Genomic DNA, 26717 nt, shown 5'->3' on the forward strand with positions numbered 1-26717 from the left:
ACTTCAACTCAGCCTTCACTTGTAACTTCCCCTTCCACTTTTTTCCTGAAAGAATCATTCAAGTGTCCTGCTTTGACAGGCCAAAGAGAAAGAGATCCAAATATTTATATCCCTTTGAAAGAAAAAAATATGCCTGATCTCTGTCTTAAATGTGTGACATCCTCTTATTTTTAATGTGTTCCTTATTTCTTGATACTTGCCTCAATCAAAATCGTCCTTGAAGATATTTATAACTGTACAAAGAAAATTAGCGTACAAGTGATTTTATTGCAATGCATTCAATTTTCAGAGATGATTTAAGGGAAGTATCATATTAAAAATATCATATCTATCAGTTCAGCATTGCAAATCTCAAGGCAAAAAAATGAACTGATAATCATTCCAAGAAGTGACCTTCCATTGTTGAAGAATATTTCACATTAACTGCCTGATAGATTCATAATCTTCCATATTATTCCCAGTTACATACTTCATTGGGGCAACGTAAAAGCTATTGACTTTTTTAACCTGGCAATGTACTGTTTGCCCTTAAAGAAAAAAACTTTTTTGGAAGTTCAAAGATTCATTTGAAAGAGAAAACCTTTGAAGCAACAGAAAGTTGCCTGTAAAATAAAATGTGTATTGGAGGAATATCAAATTGGCTAATTTTGCTTTCATCAGTATTTGACAAATAAGAATATGATTTGTCAGATTTTAATATGATTTTCAGTAATGACTAATTTTCCTAATGGTCAACATTGAAATCATTTGAGAAATTTGGGAGACCGTTTCATTTCAATTTATATGAATTAGCAGGTAATTAAAGAAATTTCAGTTATTTAAATATTAATTATAAATAATAAAGACATTTAAATCTGAAAGGTTTGGATGGTTACGTTAATGATTGAAAGTAATTAGAACTAATTTCAAAAGGAACACCAGGTGTTTAGGATCATAATTTGCCTGGAGGAAATTTATCTTGCATGATGAGTCTTTGTAAGAGGGTGCAGAAAGAACACAATGCTGGAGAAACTCAGCAGGTCAAACGATGTCCTAAAGTTAAGTGTCTGAATTTGGAGCATATGATAATGATGTTGATGAACTTATTGTCGTATATATTGTAGAATGTACATGCATCAAAATTCTTAATTGCTGCAGCCAGGCAGGTGCTTCATGAGAAAAAAAAATCTACTACAATAAAATGGTGCAGTTTGCGTAGCAGATAGCACAATGCAATTACAGCGCCTGAGTTTGAATTTGGCACTCTCTTTGCATGCTCCAGTTTCCTCTCACCTTTCAAAATGTTCGAGAAGTTGTAGGTCAATTGGGGTATTTGGGTAGCACAGGCTCTGAGCCAGAAGGGCCTGTTACTATGTTGTACATCTATATTAAATTAAACTGTAAATTAAAAAGAAGTATTAAATACAAAAGATTTATAATAAATATTTATTATTACCAGATTGCAAGGAAAAGAAAGTGGCATCACAATAGTGCAGACTGGACTTTTTTTTTGTGGGTTTGGAGTAGTTTATCCATGGCATAGTTTGGGGAGGTTCAAGAGCCTGTACCATTGGGAAGAAAATTCCAGAACTGATGGTCTTCAGCCTTTTTTGTATCTTCTTCCCAAATGTAGCTGTGAGAAGAGATTCTGATCAGGGTGATGGGGGTTCCTTTATGATGTTTCCTCCCTTTTTGAGACAGTGCCTTACATAGATGGCTTCAATGGATGGGAAGTCAGAGCCACCTTCCACAGGCTTCTGAATTCCTGGGCCTTAAAATTGCCAAACCAGACTGTGATAAAACCAGTCAGTTTACTTCTCTCATTGCAGACTTCTTTAAAAGTAAAAGCATCGGTGTGCCTTCTTCGCCATTGCCTCAATGCATTGGCTCCAGTAGAATGGACTCCCAGGGCTACCTTAGTCACTCTCTCCACCCTCTGTCCCACCAATGTGGTCCCTTGGACTCCTCTTCCTAAAATCCACAATATGCTTTTTCATCTTGGTGACATTGAGAGCAAGATTCTACCACCACCCAACTAGATTCTTGATCTCCATCCTATATTCTGATTCATCATTTCCAGTTATTTGGCCAATAAGTATGGTGTCATCAGTAAGTTTATAGATTGCATAGGAGCCATCCTTGACTACACAGTCATGAGTGTATAGCATGGGACCAAGCACAGTGCTTTGGGGTGCCCCTGTGGTGATGGTCAGTGAGAAGGAAGTACGTTGCTAACCTGCAATGTCTAGGATCTGCTGATGGATATTAAAGAGTTGCTTTGAGCCAATTGCCTGTAATTAAGCGAGTGCAGAATCATATTTTTAAGAAGCTGTTGCTAGTCCTTGAAATTTTGCTGAGAGCAGTGCAGAGTGCTCAGTTCTCAGTGCAGAGCAGAGCAATAGCAGATAGCACCATTAATAAAATTCATGATTATTAGAGGAAAATGGTGGGAAGCAATGAAGGACCAAAAGCAAGAAAAATAGACATTTTGAAATGCTAAAATATAAAATTGATTGAGATACAAGAACAGTTCTGTTGAAAGATCAGTGACCTTCTACAGGAGCTCATCAAGAGTGACTTAGCTATCTGCATCACTGTGTGGTACGGTTGCTGTAGAGCAGTGGTTCCCAACCTTTTACTTTCCACTCACATATCACTTTAAGTATTCCCTATGCCATAAGTGTTCTGTGATTAATAAGGGATTGGTACATGGGTGGAAAGAAAAAGTTTGAAAACCACTGTTTTAATCATTCCAAATTGATTTGTTATGTGCACATTTTCATAACTCCAAAGAAAACGGGCCAATGACAATTTTTCTCAAGCCAAATATTTCAGTAATAATTGAGTCTAGAGCAGTGATTCTCAACCTTCCTTTTCTACTCACATACCACCTTAAGCAATCCCTTACTAATCACAGAACAATTATGGCATTGGGAATACTTAAAGTGGCATGTGAGTGAAAAGTAAAAGGTTGGGAACCATTGCTGTAGAGAAATGGATCAGAAGTCAATCCACAGGATCAAAATAATGGCAGAGAGGATCACTGGAGTCTCCCTCCCAGCCATCGACCTGATAAACTGGGATCCTTGTCTGAAGAGGGTGTGCAAAATCATGGAGGACCCTTTCCATAAGGCACACAGAAATCTTGCAGCTGCTCCTGTCGGGGAAGAGATACAAGAATATCAGAGTCAGTGCCACCAGGCTGAGGAACAGCTTCTTCCCACAGGCCGTGAGAATGCTGAACGACCAAAGGAACTGCTCACACTGACCACCCAAGTCTCTCATTTGCACATTTATTTTAATGGATATAATACTTGTCCTGCATATGTATAATTTGTCTGCATGTTTTTGCACCCAGGACCGGAGAATGCCGTTTCGTCAGGTTCCACTTGTACAATCAGATGACAATAAACTTGACTTGACTTGCAGCATTTCTATTCTGACCAACTATATACTCCCAGTTTCTTTGTTCTAATTTCAGGTTTCCAATATCCACAATAAATTCTTTTGCTATTTGAGAAACAAAGAGACTAAGAAATGAACAAGTAAGCATAGATTTGAGTGGAATTGATTAAAGTGAGGATTTAGAGAAACATTAATGGCTGATCATCTGTAGGCATTTTTTTTATGAAAAAGGGAGCTAATATTGATATATTGGTTCTCATGCTCTTAATACAGCCAAAAGGATTTCACATCAAATGAATTACTTTTGAATTGTAGTCAATTTTGCTTTGCATGATGAGTGAGAGTTCATTTGAAAAGTCTTGCAAGCAATAATGAAATAAATCATCAGTTAACTCATTTGGTGCATTTTATTGAGTAATAAATCATAGAATTATGGAATTGGTAGCACTGAAAAATGCCATTTGGTCCATCATGTCTGTCCTGTGCTTTGACAAATCTGCTCTTTGTCCTGTTTCCGCTAATTTAAATTTCAAATTTAAATTTGGACTACAGCATGGTATCAGTCCCTTCCAGCCCATGAGTGCGTGCTGCCCAATTACACCCAATTTAGCTACAACTTCCATATGTTTTTGAAGGATGGGCGGAAACCAGAGCACCCAGAGGAAACCCATGAAGACACGGGGAGAACGTATAAACTCCTTATAGACACCGCCCCTCTCTAAATGCAAGAAGAGCCCTTCTGCTGAAAAGATTTGAAGCTGTGTAATGCACAAATTTGGAATACTGGAGATGAGATACCTGCAGGGGTGGGGGGGGGAAAAATAACAATTGCATCAAAGAAAAGAAGAGCTGTGATCCTGCTAACTTTATTCATGAAGGATCAGAAGCTAACAACTTTTGTGAATATTCAACAAGAACATATTCATCTTAAAATAAAACAATATGAACTTTTAATGACAATTTTGTTCTTTTTATTCCGAAAGATGCCAAAACTTTTACATTAGCATGCAGTAATGGCAATTTAATGAAACCTTAAAACGCACTCCGTACTGTAGATGATGAAGGACCTGACAAGTATTTTATTTATTTAACGATCCGTGTCTTTCTCCAAACGTCTGTACATGTCTTACAAATCCAACGAGATGTGCATTTTTTGTTTTTGCAACTCTGGAGAGCGGGCAAAACTAGGAAGTGTGGCTTTCAGAGAATTAAGATTTGAAAGTTAGTTTGATTAAATGGAGTATTGAACTGATATGTTCACTGGCTTTTAATCATTTAAAATAAACAGGATGATATAGGCAGGTTGAATATTTTATAAAAACAAGGTAAAGTGTCTGACGTTAAATATGCCTAATATTAGATTGAACATGAGAATGTTAGGCCAATATTGGGCAATCACCACAGAGCCTGCTGCACACAGATTTGAAAATGTTCATTGCTCATTAATTGAGCTTACATGCAGGTTTTTGAATTTTATAAGTGCATGTACTTGTTCATTTTGGTCACTTTTGGTCCTTTTCACATATCTATTGAGGTTTGTCATTCTCCACTGCTGCTCCCCTCCTCTGAGTCCTGCTATTGAGAGGTGGGAAGAGAATGCTCAAGAGTAGTAGGGTTCACGTGAACCACCTGGAATTGAATAAGGCTCATTAATGGAGGTATAGATCTGGGGAATCTTGTGCAGCTCTTGGAGCCTTTAACCAGATTTTAGTACTCACATTATGTTGCTTTATCAATGAGGATGCAGGTGATGTGATATCTTATCACCTTCCTGGAACAAGGCCAATATTTACTGTACTGATTTGACCAATTTTTACCAATGATGAGACCCAGGTTATCACTTCAGATCCTTCCAGGCCCAAGGACATTTGTGATGGATTCTGCAGTCAGTACAAAAAAAATATATATATTGAAATTCTTATCTCTATGCCAAAGTACACAGTTCAATTTGGAAACCTGCCTGCATATCATTTGTGGTAGAGGAAACATTTTTTTTCTGATTGGAGTCCTGTGGTATGCTGTGGTGTGGGGGGGGGAGGGGGGATGTCTAGTATTGGGTACACTGCTGTTTGTACAGGTAGACAAGGGAGAAGCAAATAAAATTGAACTCTTGACAAGTGTGAGGCTTTGCATTTTTTTTAGGATTTTATTGAAGTTTGCAATAATACAAAAATTAAACAATACAATTATATATTGAAATACAAATTACAAGAAAAAGAAAGAAAGAAAAACACCTGTTAATTCCAAACCCTGATCAACTCACAAGGCTGGAAAAAAACCTAACATGGGTTTCATGTGATGACAACCTGGAGAAAAAAACAGCCCAGCATTGAAGCTTCTATGACAAGCCTAAGACTTAAGATTGTGGTAATGGCCCAGAAAAGGACCCCATGTCTTTGAATCTTTAATGGCACATCTAATTTTTACTAAACTTAAACAAGACATCATATAATTTAACTGTTGTGAATGGGTAGATGGAGTATTATCATTCCACTTAATCAAAATTTTACATCCGGCTATTGATAAAGTAAAAAAATATAAAATTTGGTTTTGATGTCATCACCTTGAAATGATCCGAAAAGAGCAATTAAAGGGTAAGGTTCCAATTTAACCTTAAGAATCACCGATAATATTTGAAAAAATATCTTTCCAAAATTTTTCTAAACTAGGGTGCCCAAAACATGTGAATCAAAGAAGCCTCAACAATTTTACATTTGTCACTTAGAAGATTTATATCAGAGAAAAATGAGATAATTTAACTTTAAAGCCACTAGAATAAGTCAAAACAGGGCATGATCTACACAGTGAGTGATAGGGCCCTGCGGAATGTTGTGAAAAGCGAGGCATGGGGGTACATGTGAATAGTTGCTTGAAAGTGAAAACTCAGGTGAATAAGGTGGTGAAGAAGGCATTTGATCACCTTGCCTTCATTGAGCGGAATACAGGATACAAGAGTTGGGAACTCATGATTCAACTGCATGCTGGGGTAATGAGTCCACACGTAGAGTTCTGTGTGCATTTAGAGTTACCCCGCTATTGGAAGGACATAAATTGGAAGTGGTGCAGGAGTGATTCACCAGGATGTTGCCATGACTGGAAGGGTGGAGGGTTGAGATACAAGGAGAGGTTGGATGGACTGGGTCTTCATTCCAATGTAAGGAAGCCTGAGGGATAATCTTATAGGGGTACGCAAAATCATGAATAAAATGAGTCCTCATTGTCTTTTCCCCAGGGTAGATGAGTTTAGAGTTAGAAGGCATAGACTTAGGGTGAGAGAGGAAAGATTTAAGGTGGATCAGAGAGGGATTTACTTTTCACTGCATCGAAAATGAGTTCTCAGAGAAAAGTATAGAAATGAACAAAAGAACAAGATCCAAAAGGCATTTGGGGATTTTTATGGAAAAGAGAGGCCTGGAGGGAGATGCAGGCAAATGGGATTTAGCCAGTATACCGGATCGGTCAGCACAGAAAACTTGGGCCAAAGGTCTCTTCTATGCTGTATGACTCCCTTAATCAATCAAAAACAAATCTGAAATTCTTGATTTCTTGAAATAGCATAAAGGGTTGTGTACTTTCTTATTGCTAAGCACTGAATCCAAAATATTAATTGAAAATGTGACATGAACTGTATAATTGAAGTCCATTCTGGAGGCACTGCCATCAATTCAACATTGTCCGTGATTGACATAGTAATCCATCTCGTCTCCATCCCACATTGAATGCTATTGATCTTTCATTTCAGTAGACGGCACAATTTGCACAGTTAATATAAATGGATTATCCAGAAAATTGTTACCCAATGGTATATAAAGCTAAAATTTGAAGTTAGAATCAATGGCACTGAACTGGGACTGGAAAGTTAAACATATCAGGTGGTCTTTATGATACACTCTATTTAATGAAATTGCCAATCTCTTATTTTACCTTGAATATAGACCATAAAATATTACAGACTGCTTGGCCCACAATGTCTGCACTGAACATGACACTCAAATTAAACTAAAACCGCTGTTTGCAAGTGATACATACCCTTTGATTCTTTGCACACTCTTATCTACCTGGATGCATCTTAATGCTGCGGTCATATCTACTTCCACCACTCTCCCTGGTAGCCTGTTCTAGGTGTCCATCACTCTCAGAGTAAATAATTTGTCCCACCCATTGCCTTTGAACACACACACACACACACACACACACACACACACACACACACACACACACACACACACACACACACACACACACACACACACACCCTCTAGTATGAGAGTTTTACAAAGGGAGAAAGATTCTAACTGTCTACCTTATAAATTGGAAACATAATTTTGCAAATTTCTATGAGGTTTTCCTTCCATACTCCAGAGAAAGCACCCAAGTTTGTCCAACTTCTCTCAATAGCTCATACTTTCTAAACCAGTCAACATCCTGGTAAATCTCTTCTGCACTCTTTCCAATTCCTTCACTCCCTTCCTACATTGGGGTGACCAGAATTATACACAAGACTCCAAGTACTATCTAATCAAAATTTTATCAGCTGTATCATGATTTCCTTATCCTTGCCTGTGGACAATTGGTGTTAACCTTCGATCCACGTTCGGGGTGAGGTCCCAATCAGCAGTTTGTTCTCTTGAGGAATGAAGTCTTCTCTTCAGTCAATTCCTTTGATTCATTGCACAAACCTGTGGGAGGTCCATCACCTCTGTGGAGGAAATAAGGAGCTTCCTGAACATACAAATGCATGAGTTAGTATATACCCCACCACCATTCGGTGTTAACCTGTCACAAAACAAGCTTTTCCCATGTTTCAAGCATTACCCTATCAGCAATAAGTTACACACTATTCATCTGCAAATTGCATCATTATGTGAACCAATCACGTAACCTGGTTCCCCCTTTCCTTAGGCATTGTTCTTGTATGTTACCTGTTCTGGGGAAACTCCGGGCAGACGGAAATTTACTGGCTCGGCTGGAGTTGCCTGGCAACACCAGTCATTGGGCTCTTCCTTCTCTGAATATTTTCAACCCTCTGCATTCTTTTACAAAGCAAAGAGGCACATGTAGGGATTAATGATCATTGATCAATCTACACCAGGCAGACCCTTCAGACTCTTACTTCCACATGCCCTTCCAAATGAAAACAAGCATGCGGTTTGCCACCTTCACCGCCTGATTTACTTGCAATGCTACTTTCCAGGAGGAATGAAAATAGCCATTTGTGCATCAGTGCTTTGAAGCGTCCTGCCTCTTGAAGTGCAACACCTCATGCTTGTCTGGATTAAATTCCATCAGCCGTCTCTGTACTGACAATAACCACACCAGCAGTGCGAGTAGAAGACAGCTTTAATAAACTAATATGTACACTAAGAGGTCTTTTCTCTCTACAAGACGAACCTGGAAGGCTAGACTGTAGCTCTGGACTGCTTTATAGACAAGGTCACCGGGATGACCCCTGGTGACCTAGTGGTGTAATTACATATCACCACTGTTTCTCTCCCAATTTCTGTAAATGTTGTTTATATTTTGATAGATATCTACATTGTTCACAACTCCACCTGTCTCTATCTTCTCCAACTTACTAACCCACTACACCCAATTTTGATTCTAGTCATTTATACACATCACAAACAATAGGAATCAACACCGATCCCTGCAGAGTATCACTTGTCACAGACCTCCAGCCAGAAAAGAAAGTCAATAGGTTAACTGCACATTTAGACAGAATTTTTTTTTAAAGTTCAACATTAGAAGTGATGGAAAGCCTGCCTGGTGATGTGTTTTAACCTCCAAAAGATAGAGAATCAATTTTGTCTATATCAGCTTCGTCTCCTCATGTAGTTCAGAATAGTCAAGTTCAGGAAAGTTGACTGTCAGAAAACGCTGATAAGTGATTGAGGTAAAGATTCCTTTGAATTTGAATGAGAACTTTTATCTCATTGTACTGAAAACTTAATACAGAATTATGAATGCAAATCAAATCAACTTTCTAAACCATAATTCAACCATGACAAAAAAAAAACAAAAATGATACATTAGCTGATCATTAACTAGTTCTGAGGAATGGATCTTTCATCAGATACATTAACAGTAATCCTCTCTACACAGATCCTAATATTTCCAGATTTTTTATTTTTATTTCAGATTTCTGACATTCATCATAATTTTATTTTACCATTTTTCAATGGTATTTATGCCAATATTATCCTTAGTGTGCGACAGTATTACCTTTCAACATTATTCTTGATTAAGTCTGTGACATTTCATTTTAATTTGTTTTAGAAATTGAGATGGTTGCATCTCACATCTGAAAGTTTGATAGCTGTGTCTGACTGATCAAAGGAGTCAACTAGGAAGAGTTGTAAAATCCAAGGTTGTTGAAAATATGAAGTCTTGTGTCATTAAATGCACAATTTGAGGAGCTCCCCACTGTCGCCACTGGGAATCAAATCAGCCAGATGTATGAGCTCAGAGAAAACATTAAAGAAGAAATTTCATGCCCTATACTATGACTCCATTTTAAAGACCACAGCCAGCTGGACCAAAAGCAGATTCAACGATAACATTATAACAGCAACAAAGGTGATATGGGCAAGCATCTTTACTGACTGGTAGTAAGCAGACATACTTCTGTTGTAATAAAAGTCAGCTATATAATCATATTGGCAACTTACTACGAGTGCCAAATTTCAGGGTGATATATTGAAAATACATACAGTGCATAATGCAGTATTTAAATTTTAATTAAAAATCTATTTACAACTCAGTAAAAACCGATTCTGGACGTTTAAACCCGTGCCGTCCAATTACAACCAAATTAATGTACAACCCCATACCTTTTGGATGGTGGGTGGAAATCCGATCACCTGGAGGAAACCCATGCTGACTCAAGGAGAACGTACAATGCCAGATTCCAAGATGGGTTGCTGGTACTGTAATAGCGTTCCACTAGCCTTGCTGCCTGAAGTTAGAGGTATGCCTGGTTACCTCCAGTCTGTAGAGCTGCTCACAATATCCACTCTGTTACATGGAAGTTGAATGGTTCTAAATTGAATAGCAGAATTCTGGCAAAAAAGAAAACCATTGTTGGTTAGAAAGAAACTGCAAATGAAGTTAATGAGAGAAGTATCTGTTTAACTTGCAATCGGTTAGCTATAATAATTTAAGAACATAGAACATTACAGCACACCACAGGCCCTTCAGCCCATAATGATGTACTGATTTATGTAAACCTATTCCAATACAATCTAAGTTTTCCCTACCTCACACCCATAATGCTCTATTTTCCTTCCTTCCACATGCCTATACAGGAGATTTTTGAATGTCCCTATTGTACCAAACCTTTACCACCACTCCCGGCAATGCATTTCCACGTTCCAGGCACCCCCACCATTGGCTGAGTAATTAAAAAAAATTACCTCTGACATCTCACTTAATTTTCCTCCATACACCCGAAACAGATGACCTATGGTATTTGCTGTTGTTGCCCCAGGAAAAAGCTGTTGGCAGTTCATGCTATCTAAACCCCTCATAATCGTAGATACCTCTATTAAACCAGCTCTCATCCTTTGTCTCTCCAAAGAGAAGAGCTCTAGCCTTGTTTAATATGACATGTTCTTCAAACCAGGCAACATCCTCTAAATTTTCTGTGCACCCTCTCCGAAGCATCTGAGTTTATCTCACTTTATATATTTATTCAAACAGTGAACAAAGTTAGAGGCTTATGTTAAATCTTCTGATGAACTTGTTTGAATTCCTGGAATGGTAGCATCGCATTTAAGGATTATAGGGGGTTCTGGACAAGAGACAAGTGTCCACATCAGATGGACAATTTAAATTCAAATCTGGTTGTAGTGACTACTATCTATGAAAACACCGTTAGGAGGCTAAGTAGGCTTTTAACTGTGATGCATTGGAACAAATTCATAACGAAGTCCAGGTGCATTTTATACTGTTTATTAATGAACACAAAAGGATTCATAACGTGAAGTGGTTGTTGCACGAAACATGATAATGACTGTGGTAATGTCCGTGAAAAAGTGGCAATGGTCAACAGAAAATATCGGAGTCTTACTTACCCTCTCCACTTCTCTCCTACTATACCAGTCACCAATCCCGTGAAACCCCCATGCACTAACAACCAAAATGCACATGCGTACCAGAAGAAACAGAACGCAGGCAGCCTCCAGACCCTGGGACGCCGCTGACACCAGCAGCCAAACCGATAACAATAAATAACAGACCTTTGGCTCCTAAACTTGTCTTAAAGTTAACTTAAACCACACGTGCAGTTACCAGATTTTCACAGAAAACTATCAGATTTGCCATCCTTACTTGATTATATACAAGTCTATGCCAGCAACCGTGTAGTTCATTCATAACTACCTTTTAGATGGCCTTGACAGTTTACTTACTCTGGCAGTCTAATAAAAGTCCATGTTATCCATTGTCCAAATACTTTCCTATCTTGATGTTTCAAAGCAAATATAACTATATAATGAACAAAGTGAATAGCCATTCATTGCCTGTATAAATGCAATGATGTGTACAAACCATGTCTGTAAAGCAGATCGCTGCTGTGTAATAATCTAATGGAGCTGTTCTGTGTTTATACATCTACACCTTGTGATTTTAAAAACAAGCAAAGCTTGTAAATATCAAATGCACAAGAGTGCTTAAATAACTTAGCAGGTCCTTCAGCATCCATAGGAGGCAAAGATGTATAATTAATTATGTTTTCTCGATAGAATTTACTTGGTTTTACTGGTCTGAAGAATATCCGATGTCTTGGCATTGGTTGTTTGCACATGAATGACCAAAACTCAAAATTTCCTTTTCCTTACTCAGGTTTAAACAGCATTCCGGAAGTGCGTTAAGTAAAGAGGCAGGACTTGCAATCCGCGTCATCATTAGCCTGTGCTATTCATTCGCCCATTGTTCACGAAATGCCTGTAGTTGACTTTCGACTGCAGGCATTCTAGGAAATTTACTAGGGGTTGAGGAGGTAAAATATCGGAACAGGAATGGCCCTTATTCCCATTCTGACTTTTTTACACAGCATGTATTCTGAGAAAATGACAATAATTTCCTGGAACACAGCAGCTGTGTAAAAAAAAATACATAAATGTTTCTTTGTATCTTGATGAAGGGCTCATGCCCGAAATGATGGTTCTATGTCTTTGCATCCTGTAGCTGCTACGAGACCTGTTGAGTTTTTCCATCACTCTTGTGTATTTACTACAATCACAGTGTCTGTAGACATTCTTGTTTCACTTGGAAAAAATTAACACATTTATTGTAAATGGTTTGTTTTACTATCATTTAAGTGATGTGAATATTTATTAATATGTGCAAATGATCTTATTGGGCAGTAGAGATGACTCTGTACAATGACAATTTCACAATGGCTGTGATCCCAGCTACACTGCTGACTCTGTGGACCTTTCTGGGTGACTGCATGGTTTTCCTATAATGCTCTGGTTTTCTCCCAAATCCTAAAGAAATGTGGGTTAGTAAGATTCATAGACAGTACAGCACAGAAATGGCCCTTCAGCCCACCATGTCCAGGTTAACCTTTTTTCCAACCTACTCCAATCCCATTTGCCCTCATTAGATCTGTATCCTTCTATGACTTGTCTTTACAAGTGCCTGCCTAGATGGCTCTTTATTTGTCTATTCATTCATTGATTATACCTGATTCCAACACCTCCTCTGGCAGTGAGATCCAGATATTATTCACTTTCTGTGATTTTTAAAAAACACATTCCCTGCGAATCTCTTTAAAAATTTTTGATTTTGATACCATTGTCCTTGGAAAAAGATTCTGACTATTAATTTTATATACCTCTGTCAAGAGGTGACCTTAACCTCACTTGCTTCATTGAAAAGAAATCTAGTTGATTCAAATTCTCCCCATAATAGAAGAACTCTATTCCAGCCAATATCCTGGTGAGTCTTTTCTGCACACTCTCCAGTGCAACCATAGTGATGAGAAAGTATGAAGAATAGGTTGCAGGGAAAATTAGTAGGGGCACAAATTGAATTAAGAGAAGGATGCAACAGGTGGATCGGCATCTGTGGAGGTAAAAGGATAATCAATGTCTAAGGTCGAGATCAAGTTGTTTGCCTTCACAGATTCAGCGTAAAAGTTAAAACATTGTTTTTGATTTTTGTTAATTTTGTGACCATCCCTTTAAGAAAGGTTGTTGTTTGTATTGTTACCATAGTTACTATGCCATCAGATGTTATAATATCTGGGCATAGGGAAGGTTGCTTTCATTCTTTGAAGAAACATGGAGGAGGTGTAAGCTCTCAAAATACTTTGAATTCATCTTAATCATTTTATTTCATTTTAATCATCTATTAATCATCTCTTATCTCATTATATCATTAAATATAACCGAATGCTTTGTTTATATATCATGAAAATTTTGGATAAGTTAAGCAAATTGGTAATATCAACTAATTAAAGGCTACATAAAGTTGCAAATATGAAGTTTAGTTTATTGATAAGATTGTAATTCAAAATATCTAAGCTTATGTTTATTAGAAGAAGACGTTTTGAAACTGAAAATCACTAGAACTTGGAAAGTGTTGTCTACACCCATCATGCCCTCCTGAGTGCTTCTCACCATATGTTTTGTTCACTCAAGATTCCAGCTTCTACAATTTCTTGTGGCTCAAAACTAGTAGGAGAATGGGATAGCAAAATGTGCTAACATAGTTCTGATAGATTGAATAGAGTATGAAATACTCTTGATAGAATATGAAATACGTCTAATAAATAATTACTGGAGGCAGTTCTTAATTTGAGAAGATTAATATGCCTCTGTCTATGTCACGAGCACATATAAAAATATAAAACTTGAGCATTGGAGAATATATTAGTTTTTAGGGATAAAATTGGCTACAAAGAAGAGGCCCTTAGTGTTACCCACTTGTTTGGTTAGCTGCAGGAAGTCCATACCCCATCCCTCAAAGCTAAGAAGAGTTTAGTCAATCCTGTCACAAGCATGAAAGCAGTAATTCAAGGAGGCAGCTCACACTTCCTCAACAACAGCATTTATGGTTGCCCATTAAAGGTTGTGTGATAGTACAGATTGTATCACTGATGTGTATATGTACAGATTGTAGTGTAGGATGACTGTGATTGGCTGAGAGCATAGCCACCCCTACTGGCAGGTCTTAAAAGGATTGCTCCTAGCCAGACCAGGTCATTCTGGACTGGTCGACCTACTTGTGATATGCTCCAGTCTTTTAGTTAATAAAAGCCTTGGTTTGGATCAACAAGTCTTTGGTTCTTTTGACGCACTCTACATGTTGGTGTTGCTGAATTATTTCCATGAATTAAAAAATGTTAGTCGACTCATCTTCAAAGAATAAATCCTTCAATTAAGTCTGCGTGCAATCATGCAAACAAAAAAAACATACAAGGACATATTAGAACTCAATGCTGGAATAACTCAGAAGGTCAAGCAGTGTACTTTATATATAACCATTTTTTTAACCATTTACGAAGAAGAAACAGACCATGTCGGCCTTTCGAGTCTGCACCGGTTCACTAGAACAACTCCACTAGCTCAAACCTCCTGCTCACCGTCAATAACCCTCCAACCCCCTCACCGCCATGTACACATCCAACCTTCTCTTAAATAACAGAAGGGACCCTGCTACGACTATCTCATTCGGAAGTTCATTCCATTCTGCCACCACTCACTGAGTGAAAAGGCCACCTCTAATATTTCTCCTAAAGTGTTGCCTCTTTAACCTTACCTCATGGGCTCTTGTTCCAACCTCCCATGCCCTCAGGGGAAAGAGTCTGTTTATGTCTAGACTATCTATTCCTTTAATAATTTTAAATACCTCTATCAAGTCCCCTCTCAGTCATCTACATTCAAGTGAATAAAGTCCCATTCTCCTTAATCTCTCCCTGTAATCCAGATGCTGTAACCCAGACAACATCCTTGTAAACCTTTTCTGCACCCTCTCCACCTCATCTATATCCTTTCTATAATTTGGAGACCAGAACTGAGCACAGTACTCCAAATCTGGCCTCACCAATGCCTTAAACAGCTGCAGCATCACCTCCCAGCTCCTATACTCTGTACCATGATTTATGAAGGCCAGCATACCATATGCCTTCTTAACCACCCTGTCTACATGGGAATCCACCTTCAGTGAACTCTGTACCATAACCCCCAGGTCCCTATGCTCCTCTGCATGCCTCAATGCCCTCCCCTTAACTGTATATGTCCTATTCTGGTTATTTTTACCGAAATGCAACACTTCACACTTGTCTACATTGAATTCCATCTGCCATCTTTCAGCCCACTCTTCCAAACAAACCAAATCCTTCTGTAATCCAAGAAAATCTACCTCACTATCCACCACTACCCCTATTTTTTTATCATCTGCACAGTTGCTTACCCAGTTAGCAAAGATCAAGATATGTAACCAACTTTTCAGGCTTAAGCCCTTCATCAAGGTATCACAAGGTGTGAGGTATAGTTCAAGGCTCCAGATAAACTAACAAGGGAATATATCCATTGACCTTACAGTGAGCAATTCACTCAACTCAATTTTCGAAGTCCTTGACTCCCCAGCTTCTACCCAGGGGCAATGCTATGTACAATTTAGCTGAAGAGTATGAAATACAAGTCTGATAAATAATTACTGGAGGCAGTTTTTTTTTAATTTGAGATGATGGTGATATAGTTCAGCAACAGGCCAATAGAAGATGACAGGGAAGAGCAGATAGCTGTCATAGAAATAATAACAAAATCTAACACCTAATGCCAGGCTCAAAGCAATAAAGTATATGAGAAAGGAACAAAAAAGAGCACATTGTTATTAAAACCCCTCGAGGCCAATGACAAATGTGTCTAGCTAACTAATATTGTATGGAAGTAATATTTCCTGAAGGAGTTTCTTATTTCTGAAATATTTACAAATAACTTTTAAAAAGCTGTACACCAAAAGAAGAAACTAGATGAAGTTGAATAATATTTGAGAAATACATTATTATTTTTCCTGCAACTGGAAATATTTGAAGAATGTTTCCTATCTTAAAATAAATACATTTAATTAAGATAGTTGATATTTACAACCATAGAACACTACAGCACAGAAAAAAACAAGCCATTCCACCCTTCTAGTCTGTGCCGACCATTATTCCGCTAGTCCCAATGACCTGCTCCCATTCCATAACCCTTCAGATCTCTCCCATCCATCTATCTATCCAATTTATTCTTAAAACTAGGTCGAGCCCACATTCACCACATCAGATGGCAGCTTGACCCATATTCCTACCACTCTCCGAGTGAAGAAGTTTGTCCCTCAACTTTTTCCCTTTCACCCTAAAGCTATGTCCTCTTGTACTTATCTCCCCAAATCTAAGTGGAAAAAGCCTACTCTCATCCATTCTGCCTATACCTTTTGTAAGAACTATAGGCTCGGTCCTTACCTGTCACGGTTGCGGCCGTCAGCGGAATCCTCCGGGGTCTGTAGGTTTCTTCCTGTTGGCACAAGCTGGAGATGGAGTGAGGGGGCACATGCGCAGTTAGCTCAGTCCTATGATGGTGGTGTCAGCCATTACGCATGCGCCTTTGAGCCTAGTGATGAATGCACGCTTGGCCTGGCCTCAGCAGGGCAGTGGTTGGAGCCAAGGCCATTGCATTGCATCAAGATGCATGCGCAGGAGTTATGCACATGCTTAAAATTAGGTTCTACAGCCAGCATCAGCAGTTGGAAACCAGAAGGAGATTAAGCTAGGGGTTGACAATTTCTGTTGACTGCTTTCAGAATCGTTAAGCATCATTTAAACATTAATTTTTAGATGAATGTTTTGTTGTTAAGAATCTACTACCTAGAATATTGGAAAAGAATATTACAAGTTTTGCATGTTAATAATAAAGGATTTAAATACAACTGATCTTGTACTGAAAATGATTGAAACCCCTACCTTAGCCTCCAAGTGACTATATAAGTGAATAGGAAGGAAGTCGCTACACCTCTCATAATTTTGAAAACCTCTATCAAATCTCACCTTATTCATCTTCGTTCCAAGACATAAAGTCCTAATCTGTTTAAACTTTTCCTGTAACTAAACTCCAGAAGACCTGGCAACATCTTAGTAAATCTTCTATGCACTCTTTCAATCTTATTGATATTGTTCTTGTAGTTAGGTGACCCAAACTGCACATAAAATTCCAAATTTGGCCTCACCAATGTCTTAAACAACTTCAAAATAATATTCCAACTCTTATACTCAGTACTTTGATTTATAAAGTCTAAGATGCCAAAAACTTTCTTTACAACCCTGTCCACCTGCGACAACACCTTCAGGAAACAATGCATCTCTATTCCCAGATCTGTTTGCTCCTCCACACTCCTCAGTGCCCTCCCATTTACACTGTATGTCCTACCTTTGTTTGCTCTTCCAAAATGCAGCACCTCACACTTGTCTTCATTAAACTTCATCTGTCACTTACTGGCCCATTCTCCCAGCTGGCCCAGATCTTTCTGCAAGCTTTGAATATCTTCCTTTCTGTCCACTACATCTCCTTTCATTGTGTCATTAGAAAACTTGCTGATTAATTTCACCACATTATCATCAGATCATTGATATAGCCAGCAAACAACAATTGTCCCAACAGAGTTCCCTGAGGCACACCACTAGTCACAGGCCTCCAGTCTCAGAAGTAACCATTCGCTACCACTCTCTGTTTTCTCCCACACAGCCAATTTCAGATCCAATCTACAACCTCTTCATTGACACCTAGCGTCTGAACCTTCTGAACTAACCTCCCATGTGGGACCTTGTCAAAGGCTTTACTAAAGTCCATGTAGGCAACATCCATAACCTACATGATTCGTTAAGCCCAAAGCCATGCGGACTGTCCTTAATCAGCCCATGGCTGTCCAAATACTTATATATCCTATCTCTCAGAACTCCTTCCAATAATTTACCTACAACTGACATCAGGCTCACTGGCCTATAATTACTTTTGAAGCATTGTTTATTTATTTATTTATTTCCTTCTGGAAATATTTTTATTGATTTTAATAAAGAACATAATAATAATAAAATACAATATGTTATGAGTAGTTACACATAATTAATAAAACAATAAGTATATCAAAAACAATCATAAATTGTAAAGCATATGAAAAGTGGTCCAAGGAACTTGGTGTTCTCAACTCTCTCCATCACTGAGCTATTAATGTATAGTGGAGAGTCGTCGTTACTCCTCCTTCTGAAATCCACAATCATCTCCTTTGTCTTGTTCACGTTGAGACTCAGGTTATTGCATCATTTCATAACATTTTCCACCTCTTCTCTGCAGAGTGGCATTGATGTTGCTGATGAGGCCAACTACTGTTGTGTCATCTGCAAAAATTGATGACTCTCTTGGAGCTGGATCTGGCTTTGCAGTCATGTCAGTCGTGTGACCAAAGATGGGCTGTGCACACAACCCTGTTGTGCGCCAGTGCTCAGTATGATGACGCCAACCTGAACATGCTGTGGTCTTTCCATTAGGAAGTCCAAAATTCAGATACAGAAGTGTTGAGTCCCAGCAAGGCCAGCTTCTCCATGAGCCTCTGATGTATGATTGTATTAAATTCCAAGCTGAAGTCGATGAACAGTAGTCTGGCATATGTGTCAATCTCCAGGAGGGGAAGAACGGAGTGGAGGGACAAGGCTATAGCATCATGAGTGGAACGGTTCCATTGTAGGTGAATTGAAAGGGGTCCACTGATGATGTTGTTACAGCATTGTCCTTTTTGGAGGTAGGCTTTGATACATCCAATCACCAGACACGTGAATCACTTCATAATGGTGAAGGTCAGTGTCAATGCTGTTGACACAAAAACCTAATTGGAGGCCGTTGTGGAATATCATCGGGCAAATCAAGTGATGATTCACTTACACTTGCGCATTGAGAGTTCCACCTAAAATGTAGCTTCAGTTGTTTATCTCCATATTTGAAGTGTGAAGTGTTTTAATTAAAGCACTGAAGCACTAAAACCTGCAGAAACCAGATTTTCTGTTCTAATTCATGCAATTATGCTCTTAATTTTCTGATTAGGATGTGATCAATTAAAGTTTTTCTTGTGTTGGTTTAAATAATTGATTTATGCTGAAGCTATTGGAGAGGGATTTTTTTTTCAATTAATAGGTCTGAGTGTGATCATTCTCCATCAATTGCCTGGATGTAAATTCGCTATTAGAAATCATGGTAAAATTTTGAATTGCAATTTTTAAAAAGTTAAAATAAGCAGGTGTTCCAATGACTAGGGATTTCATTAACATTGTAATTATACCTCTGCAGTCAATTTGTAGCTGTTCTTACTGTTGTCTAGAGAGCCATTCTCAACTACAGCCACTCCCCCACGACCACCTACCCCCCACCCAACTCTCCTCACGTAAATTTTTTTTTTGTAATTTTATTGTAGTTGGTGGGAGAGAAGTACAGAAAAAGCCAAAATGACTTATTCACAGGGATGGGGAGGTCAGTAAACTTTGACCACAGTCCAAAGGGGGCCATAGCCAATAAAAAGGTTGGGATTGACTGCCTACAAGATTCCACCATTTTCTTAGTTTTTTTTAAACTCTTCTCATTCAACTTCTACTATATCAAATTATCAGCCTAGTTTATATGCACACATGCCTGGAGAGGAATTTGAATCTACAACCTTCTGACATTAAGACTATCTTGAAATTTGGTATTGAGATTAATCAGAGTGACACTAAGATAGCCAATCAGTTTTTTTTCATCATTTTGTGTTTGAGATAGAATGAGAGCAGGTCTGTTACCAACATATTCCTTCCACTCCATTTTCTGTACAATTTCTGATTCTATCACTTTTTGCCCAGTATAATTCATTTCACCGTCCACAATAATGGCAAAATTGCGCCTCATTGTTTAAAGCTGGAAGACAACTCAAGGTAGTCCCTGACTTATGATCTATGTGACTTATAACCATCCGTATATATGACCAAAAGAATTAAATAATGTCTGCACATGCGTACGATAGTGACCATCTCTCAGTTGTCATTTGGTAAACGCAGTAAGCTCACCAAAGAAGAGGATCTCCACAATTTTAAAGGATAAAGAGAAAATATGGGAAGTCGTGAAAGGTTTGGCATGTATGAAGACCATGACAGTGCAAAAGTAATAACTTATACATGCCCATGCTAATATACTTGTCCATTTTAGGATATCCAGTTGGTCAGAAAAGAACACAGTCGTAAGTTCAGGATGACCTGTTTATGCTTCTGTATGAGATCAAATGAAAAATTACATTTTGTTTGTACTATTTCACATTTTCTAAGTGTCTTTTTGCTTCAATAAAATGATAAAAATATATTCATACTTGAGTGGTGGGAGGTGGATCATACCACATTGATGCTAGCCAATCAATGTTGCTTTAGTATGGAGACTGAGAAGCTGAGCCAAGTCCAACAGGACCCAACGATAGCTACCAGCTTCAGGACAGGTAATACGGATATTCTGAAAAAGATATAAAGATATGTGTCAGGTTGGATTGGCCTGTACCATTCTTCCCCAATTCAGTGCTTCTTAAAATTCAGAAAACATGCATGTTGCTACATTTATGATGATTGTGGCCAGATCAGATATGGAAAATTAAGGATTACTAGAGTCTCCCTTCTCTCCTTCCCCATCAATGTGATCTACTGGGATCATTGTCTGAAGAGGATACACAAAATAAACTGAGGACCCATTCCACCCTGCACACAGCATCTTTCAGCTGTTCCTGTCGAGGAAGAGATACAGGAGTATCCGAGCCAGCACCTCCACCCTGAGGAACAGCTTCTTCCCACGGGTAGTGAACGACCAAAGGAACTACTCACACTATCCATCCGAGATTCTCATATTCACAAAACAAAATTTATTTATATCTATGAATACTTGTCCTGCATATGTATCATTTGTCTGTCTGTGTGTTTTGTCTGCTTGTGGGCCTGTGTGTTTTGCCCCAGGGACTAGAGAATGCTGTTTCATCGGATTGTACTTGTGCAATCGGATGTCAATAAACTTGACCGACAAATATTTACTTGGACTCAGGTCAGGTTGGGACTGATTTGGGTTGCATGTTAATCTTATACTCTGCTTGTTAGGTACTGAATGCTTCAAGACATATTCTTGGATTCTTAAAACTAAAATTATAGTAGTAGCCATTTAAGTACATGCTGAAAGGTTAGTTAATTAATCTAAAAATTGAATATTCAACAATTGTTGAATAAGCTCTCTTGCATTATCTGCAAATAACATTTTATTTTCAGTTAGAACATTAGAGCACAGTACAGGCCTTCGGCCCAAGATATTATGAGGACCTATATAAACCTACTCAACAAACTATACCTTCCTTGCCTCACGCTCATCCCCACTATTTTTTTCCATCAATGTGCCTGTCCAAGTGTCTTTTAAATTTCCCTATTGTACCAGCCTCCATCACCACCCTTGTCAATGTATTCCAGACACCCACTGTATAAAAAACTTAACCCTGACATCTCTCTTAAACCATCATCCCCTCACCTTATAGAGGTATCCTCTGATATTTGCTACTATTGCCCTGGAAAAAAAGAGTTTGCTGTCCATCCTATCTATACCTCTCATAATCTTATAGACATCTATTAGGTCAGGAACTCTATACAGAAAAAAATATATCATCTTCATCCAGGCCACTTACTGGGAGCTATGGAACCATGGCTTTTGATCCACTATAACAGCTATCAACTTGTCTATGTCAATCACATTTTCTAGCACTTGAACTGTAGCCTTCCATTACCAGAGTTTGAAAGTTAGGTTTACACAGGAGAGTCTGCAGAAACTGGGGTCGAATGCAATACACTCAGAAGTCGTGCAGCATATAAAGGAAGTAAAGGTTAACCAACATTTCAGGCCTGAGTCCTTTGTCAAAAAATGAGCAGATTTCAGACTACAGACATGACATCACATCCAAACATTCTTTTTCCTGCAGGCAGGGCAGAATTACCACATTGGTAGTCCAAATAAAAATCTGTATCCAGCATATATATGTAAACAAATAAAGTACTGTAAACAGATAACAAATGTAATTGAACAGACTTTGCAATAAAGAGAGCATTATATAAAAAAAAAACAAAGTGCAAAAGTAAGAGTCCCTGATGGTGAAGGGGCAGCTGCTGTTCCTGAACCTGGTGGAACGAGTCTTGTGGCCCCTAGACCTCTTATCTGATGGTAGCAGCGAGAACAGAAAGTCGGCTGGGTGCTGTGGATACTTGATGATGGCTGCTGCTCTCTGATGGCAGTGTTCCCGGTAGATGTTCCTGATAATGTGGAGGGTTTTGCCTGTGATATACTGGGCTGTGTCTACTACCTTTTGGAGAACTTTATGCTCAGATTTATTGGTGTCCCCATACCAGACCTTGATACAGCCAGTCATCACACTTTCCACCACACATCTGTAGAAATCTGTTAGGATTTATAATGTCATACAAAACCGCTGCAAACTCCTGAGGAAGTAGAAGTGCTCACATACTTTGTTTGTGAAGCCATTAGTGTATTGGGTGCATTCAGAAAAGATCCAGCAAGTAGGCGATTTTGATGGATGCCAGGAAAATGAAGAACCAATGGTTGAATACATGGATACAGAAAAGGATGAAGTGTAAGATAAGTCCTTGGCAAGTCCTGGTGAGTGGGGTCCAGAGTTGTGGAGGCGGGAGAGTGAAGGTTCAATACTCTCTATGCATGGAAGAGCGTGTGGTCTGAAGAACACAGCGTTCTACACTGATGTTATGGTGCACTAACCTCTATCTGGCCAAAGCCAGATGATAATTCTCAGACATCTCCTCTTATCCCTCTAACAGGACCTCAAAGGATTTCATCTCTTCTGGCCACCTCCCCAGCATGGCCTCCAACTTTATTGTTTCCCAACCCCATACTGCCTGTTTCTACTTCCTACCCAAGATCTACAAACCCAATTGTTCTGGAAGATCCATTGTGTCCATGTGCTCCTGCCCCATCAAATTAGTCTCCACTTACCTCGACTCTGTTTAGTTCCCCCCAGTCCAAGCCTCCCCACTTACATCTGTGATACTTCACACGTCATCCATCTCTTCAACAACTTCCAGTTCCCTGAACTCAATTGTCTCATGATTACCATGGGCATTCAATTCGTATACATCTCCATCTCCCATATTGAAGGACAAGGCCCTTTGCTTCTTTCTGGATATTAGAACTAACTAGTCCCTCTCCATCAACACCCCACTCTGACTGGCAGAACTTGTCCTCACCTTCAATAATTTCTCCTTTGGCTCATCCCACTTTCTGTAGGTTAAAGGGGTAGCCATGGGTGCCCACATGGGTCCAAACTATGCCTGCTTTTTTTTGTTGGCTACGTGGAGCAATCCATATCACAAGCATATACAGTTAAGACCCCTCAAATCTTCCTCTGCTAAATTGATGGCTACATAGAGGCTATCTCATGTACCCATGATGAGCTTGTTGACTTCCTCCACTTTGCTACCAATTTCCAGCCCGACCTCAAATTCACTTGGTCCATCTCAAGCAATACTCTCTCTTTGCTCAGTCTCTCTGTCTCCATCTCTGGACAACAAGGACAGGATTCCTCTTGTCCTCACTACCACCCCACCGCATCCAGCACATCCTCCTTTGTCATTTCCAACACTCACTACATGATCCTACTACAAGACACATTTTCCCCTCTCCTCTCATCTCCACCTTCCATAGGGACCACTCCTTTTGTGAGTTCTTTGTCCACTCTTCCCTCCCCACCATTCATCCCCTTGGGACCTACCCCTGTGACACTGGAGATATTCCATGTGCCCACACTTCCTCCCTCACCACCATTCGGGGCCCCAAACAATCCTTCAAAGTGAAGCAACATATCACTTGTAAATCTGCATCAGAGAGACTGGATACAGCCTGGGAGATTGCTTTGTTGAGCACCTCAGCTATGTCCACTGCAATAGCGTGGATCTCACAGTGGCCACCCATTTCAATTCCCCATTCCATTCTCCTGCTGATCTGTCTTTCCATGGTCTCATGCACTGCCAGTCTGAGACCACCCGCAAATTGAAGGAACAACACCTCATCTTGCAAATGAGGACCATCCAAATCGATGGTATTTATATCGACTTCTCTGGCTTTCATTAAGCCTTCCCCACTCACTTCTTCCCACTCACTTCTTCCCACATCACCTTCTCCCAGTTCTGTCTCTCTCCCTTTTCTCTGTCTCCTTTTGCACAAACGTAATAAATTCTTACCTCATCCCTTATCTTATCTAATTAACATATTTTGTTGTTCTTGATTCCTCCCCCAGCCAGTATTGTCTTAATTCTGAAACTTTCTAAGAATTCCTGGTTCTGGCTCATTCTGAGATAGCCGCATTCCAGTCAAGGTACAACCAAGCACACAGTACAATTCATACAGACTTTATTCGAATAACACTAGCGAGAATGAGTAGTCGTTAGTGTTGGGTAGACAGGGTCACCTCACTAAGACTGTTTGGTCTCATTCAAAGAACACAATCACAGGTACAATATTTAAGACATTTTCCTGCATACAAATTGGATATCATTCCTTTGAATGTATTGCACAATGTATGTTTTACATTTTATATATCCTCTTCCTAGAGTAAGGGATATGGTTTGTTGTCAATCATTTATTCTTATGTGCAAGTCATAATTAAGAGATATCCTTCTTATATACAAAAATCAACAGAAGTCTGGAAGGGTTGCTCTCAGTACACACCAATATCTGCCCTCTGTCTGCCTGATTTCTGGTTTTCAATTAACATATGCAAATAGCTAGTTTCACTCTAATCTTAAAGTATTGAAATTAACAATGGTGATCAAAACTTTTGGGCAGAAACAATGTCATCCAGGGATTGAGTGGCGCCATCAATATTGCTGGACATTTATTGCAGCCTTTGACAATTTGCATCACGTCTAACAGATAGTAACTCAATCAGCTGGATTTGGACGGGAAACCAATTTTTGAGCGGGCTGCCTTTTGACAGCTTGCTGACTCTATCGGTAGTCAGTTAGCACTATTGTGTTAAAGATCTCAGGCAGGCATCAGGATATCTGGAGTTTGAGGGTTCTGTATAAGAGATGAGAATTGATTCCTATGTGGGAGGGTTGTTAGCTTTAAACTTATAACCTGTTCTGTGGAAGCTTCTGACTGAGTAAAACTTATGCTGGTTTTCTTATAAACGATTTTTGTAGCTATCTTGTAAACACAAATTTCTACATTTTTACATTTATCCTAGGAACACAACCTTCAACATTTCTACAATGCTGCTTATTCCTTGAAGAAGGGATCAGGCACGAAGCATCAGCAATATACTTTCCTTTTTATACTTGCTGAAGAGACCGGCTGAATACCTCTAGCATCTTGGTATGTTTTGACCTCAATCACAGCATCTTTCATCTTTCATTCTTTACAAAATATTTTCCTTCTTGAAGATTAACAATTGATGAAATCCACCACCTTCCTGCTAGGCTGATGTGATCCAGCATCCCTCTAGCCTTTCCCCTTTGTAAAGGGGAACGAGTTGAGTTTGTGAAATTGCAAGTTTCCCAATATGAGCATTTTCATCACAATCGCCAGAATTTTTGGATACATTTTTTTGTTAATTTCACTTCTTTAAAATACTTAATAGGTGACTCTCCTTCATGTAAATTCTCACTTCTTCATTTCTGTCATGTTTGTACGTTCTAAACTAATTTAGATGTGAGGATGTTCTTGTTTCAATTTTAAAATGATGAAACTTACTGCCTTTTCTCATACATTTGTCTTTGAATTCAATTGTTCCTTACAGATATACAACACTTATGGGAAAGCTCATAAGTGTAGAAATTAATTTTTAGTATTTGACTTCTATATTAAATTGTTGCATTATCATTAGTATGCATTGAAATGCTTCCATTAATCTGGTTTGACTCACATTCTTTGACATAGGCATTAACATTGATCAAACCTGATGTTCAGTGATAAATCATGTGATTTTATTATCTTGAGTGAGTTTGGTGTAATTTTGCTCCTTACTTTGTTCATATCAGAAGCGTTAATCATGATCCTTTCCAACAGTACAAGCATGGTTGTTTTATTGGAAAAACTGCTTTATATTGAAATTGGCACATGCTGTTAAAAATAACTATCAATTTTGTGCGTTGCTGTAGCAAAACATCTACATCACTGCAGCATATTTTGAACAAGTAACATCTTATAAAATAAATGCTTGATGAGATAAAACATTGTGGTGGTCCACCACCGGCCTACTGCAGGGGGAAACCTCTGTACCTGCAG

Source organism: Narcine bancroftii, chromosome 5, assembly GCF_036971445.1.
Source record: "Narcine bancroftii isolate sNarBan1 chromosome 5, sNarBan1.hap1, whole genome shotgun sequence".
NCBI classification, from domain to species: Eukaryota; Metazoa; Chordata; class Chondrichthyes; order Torpediniformes; family Narcinidae; genus Narcine; species Narcine bancroftii.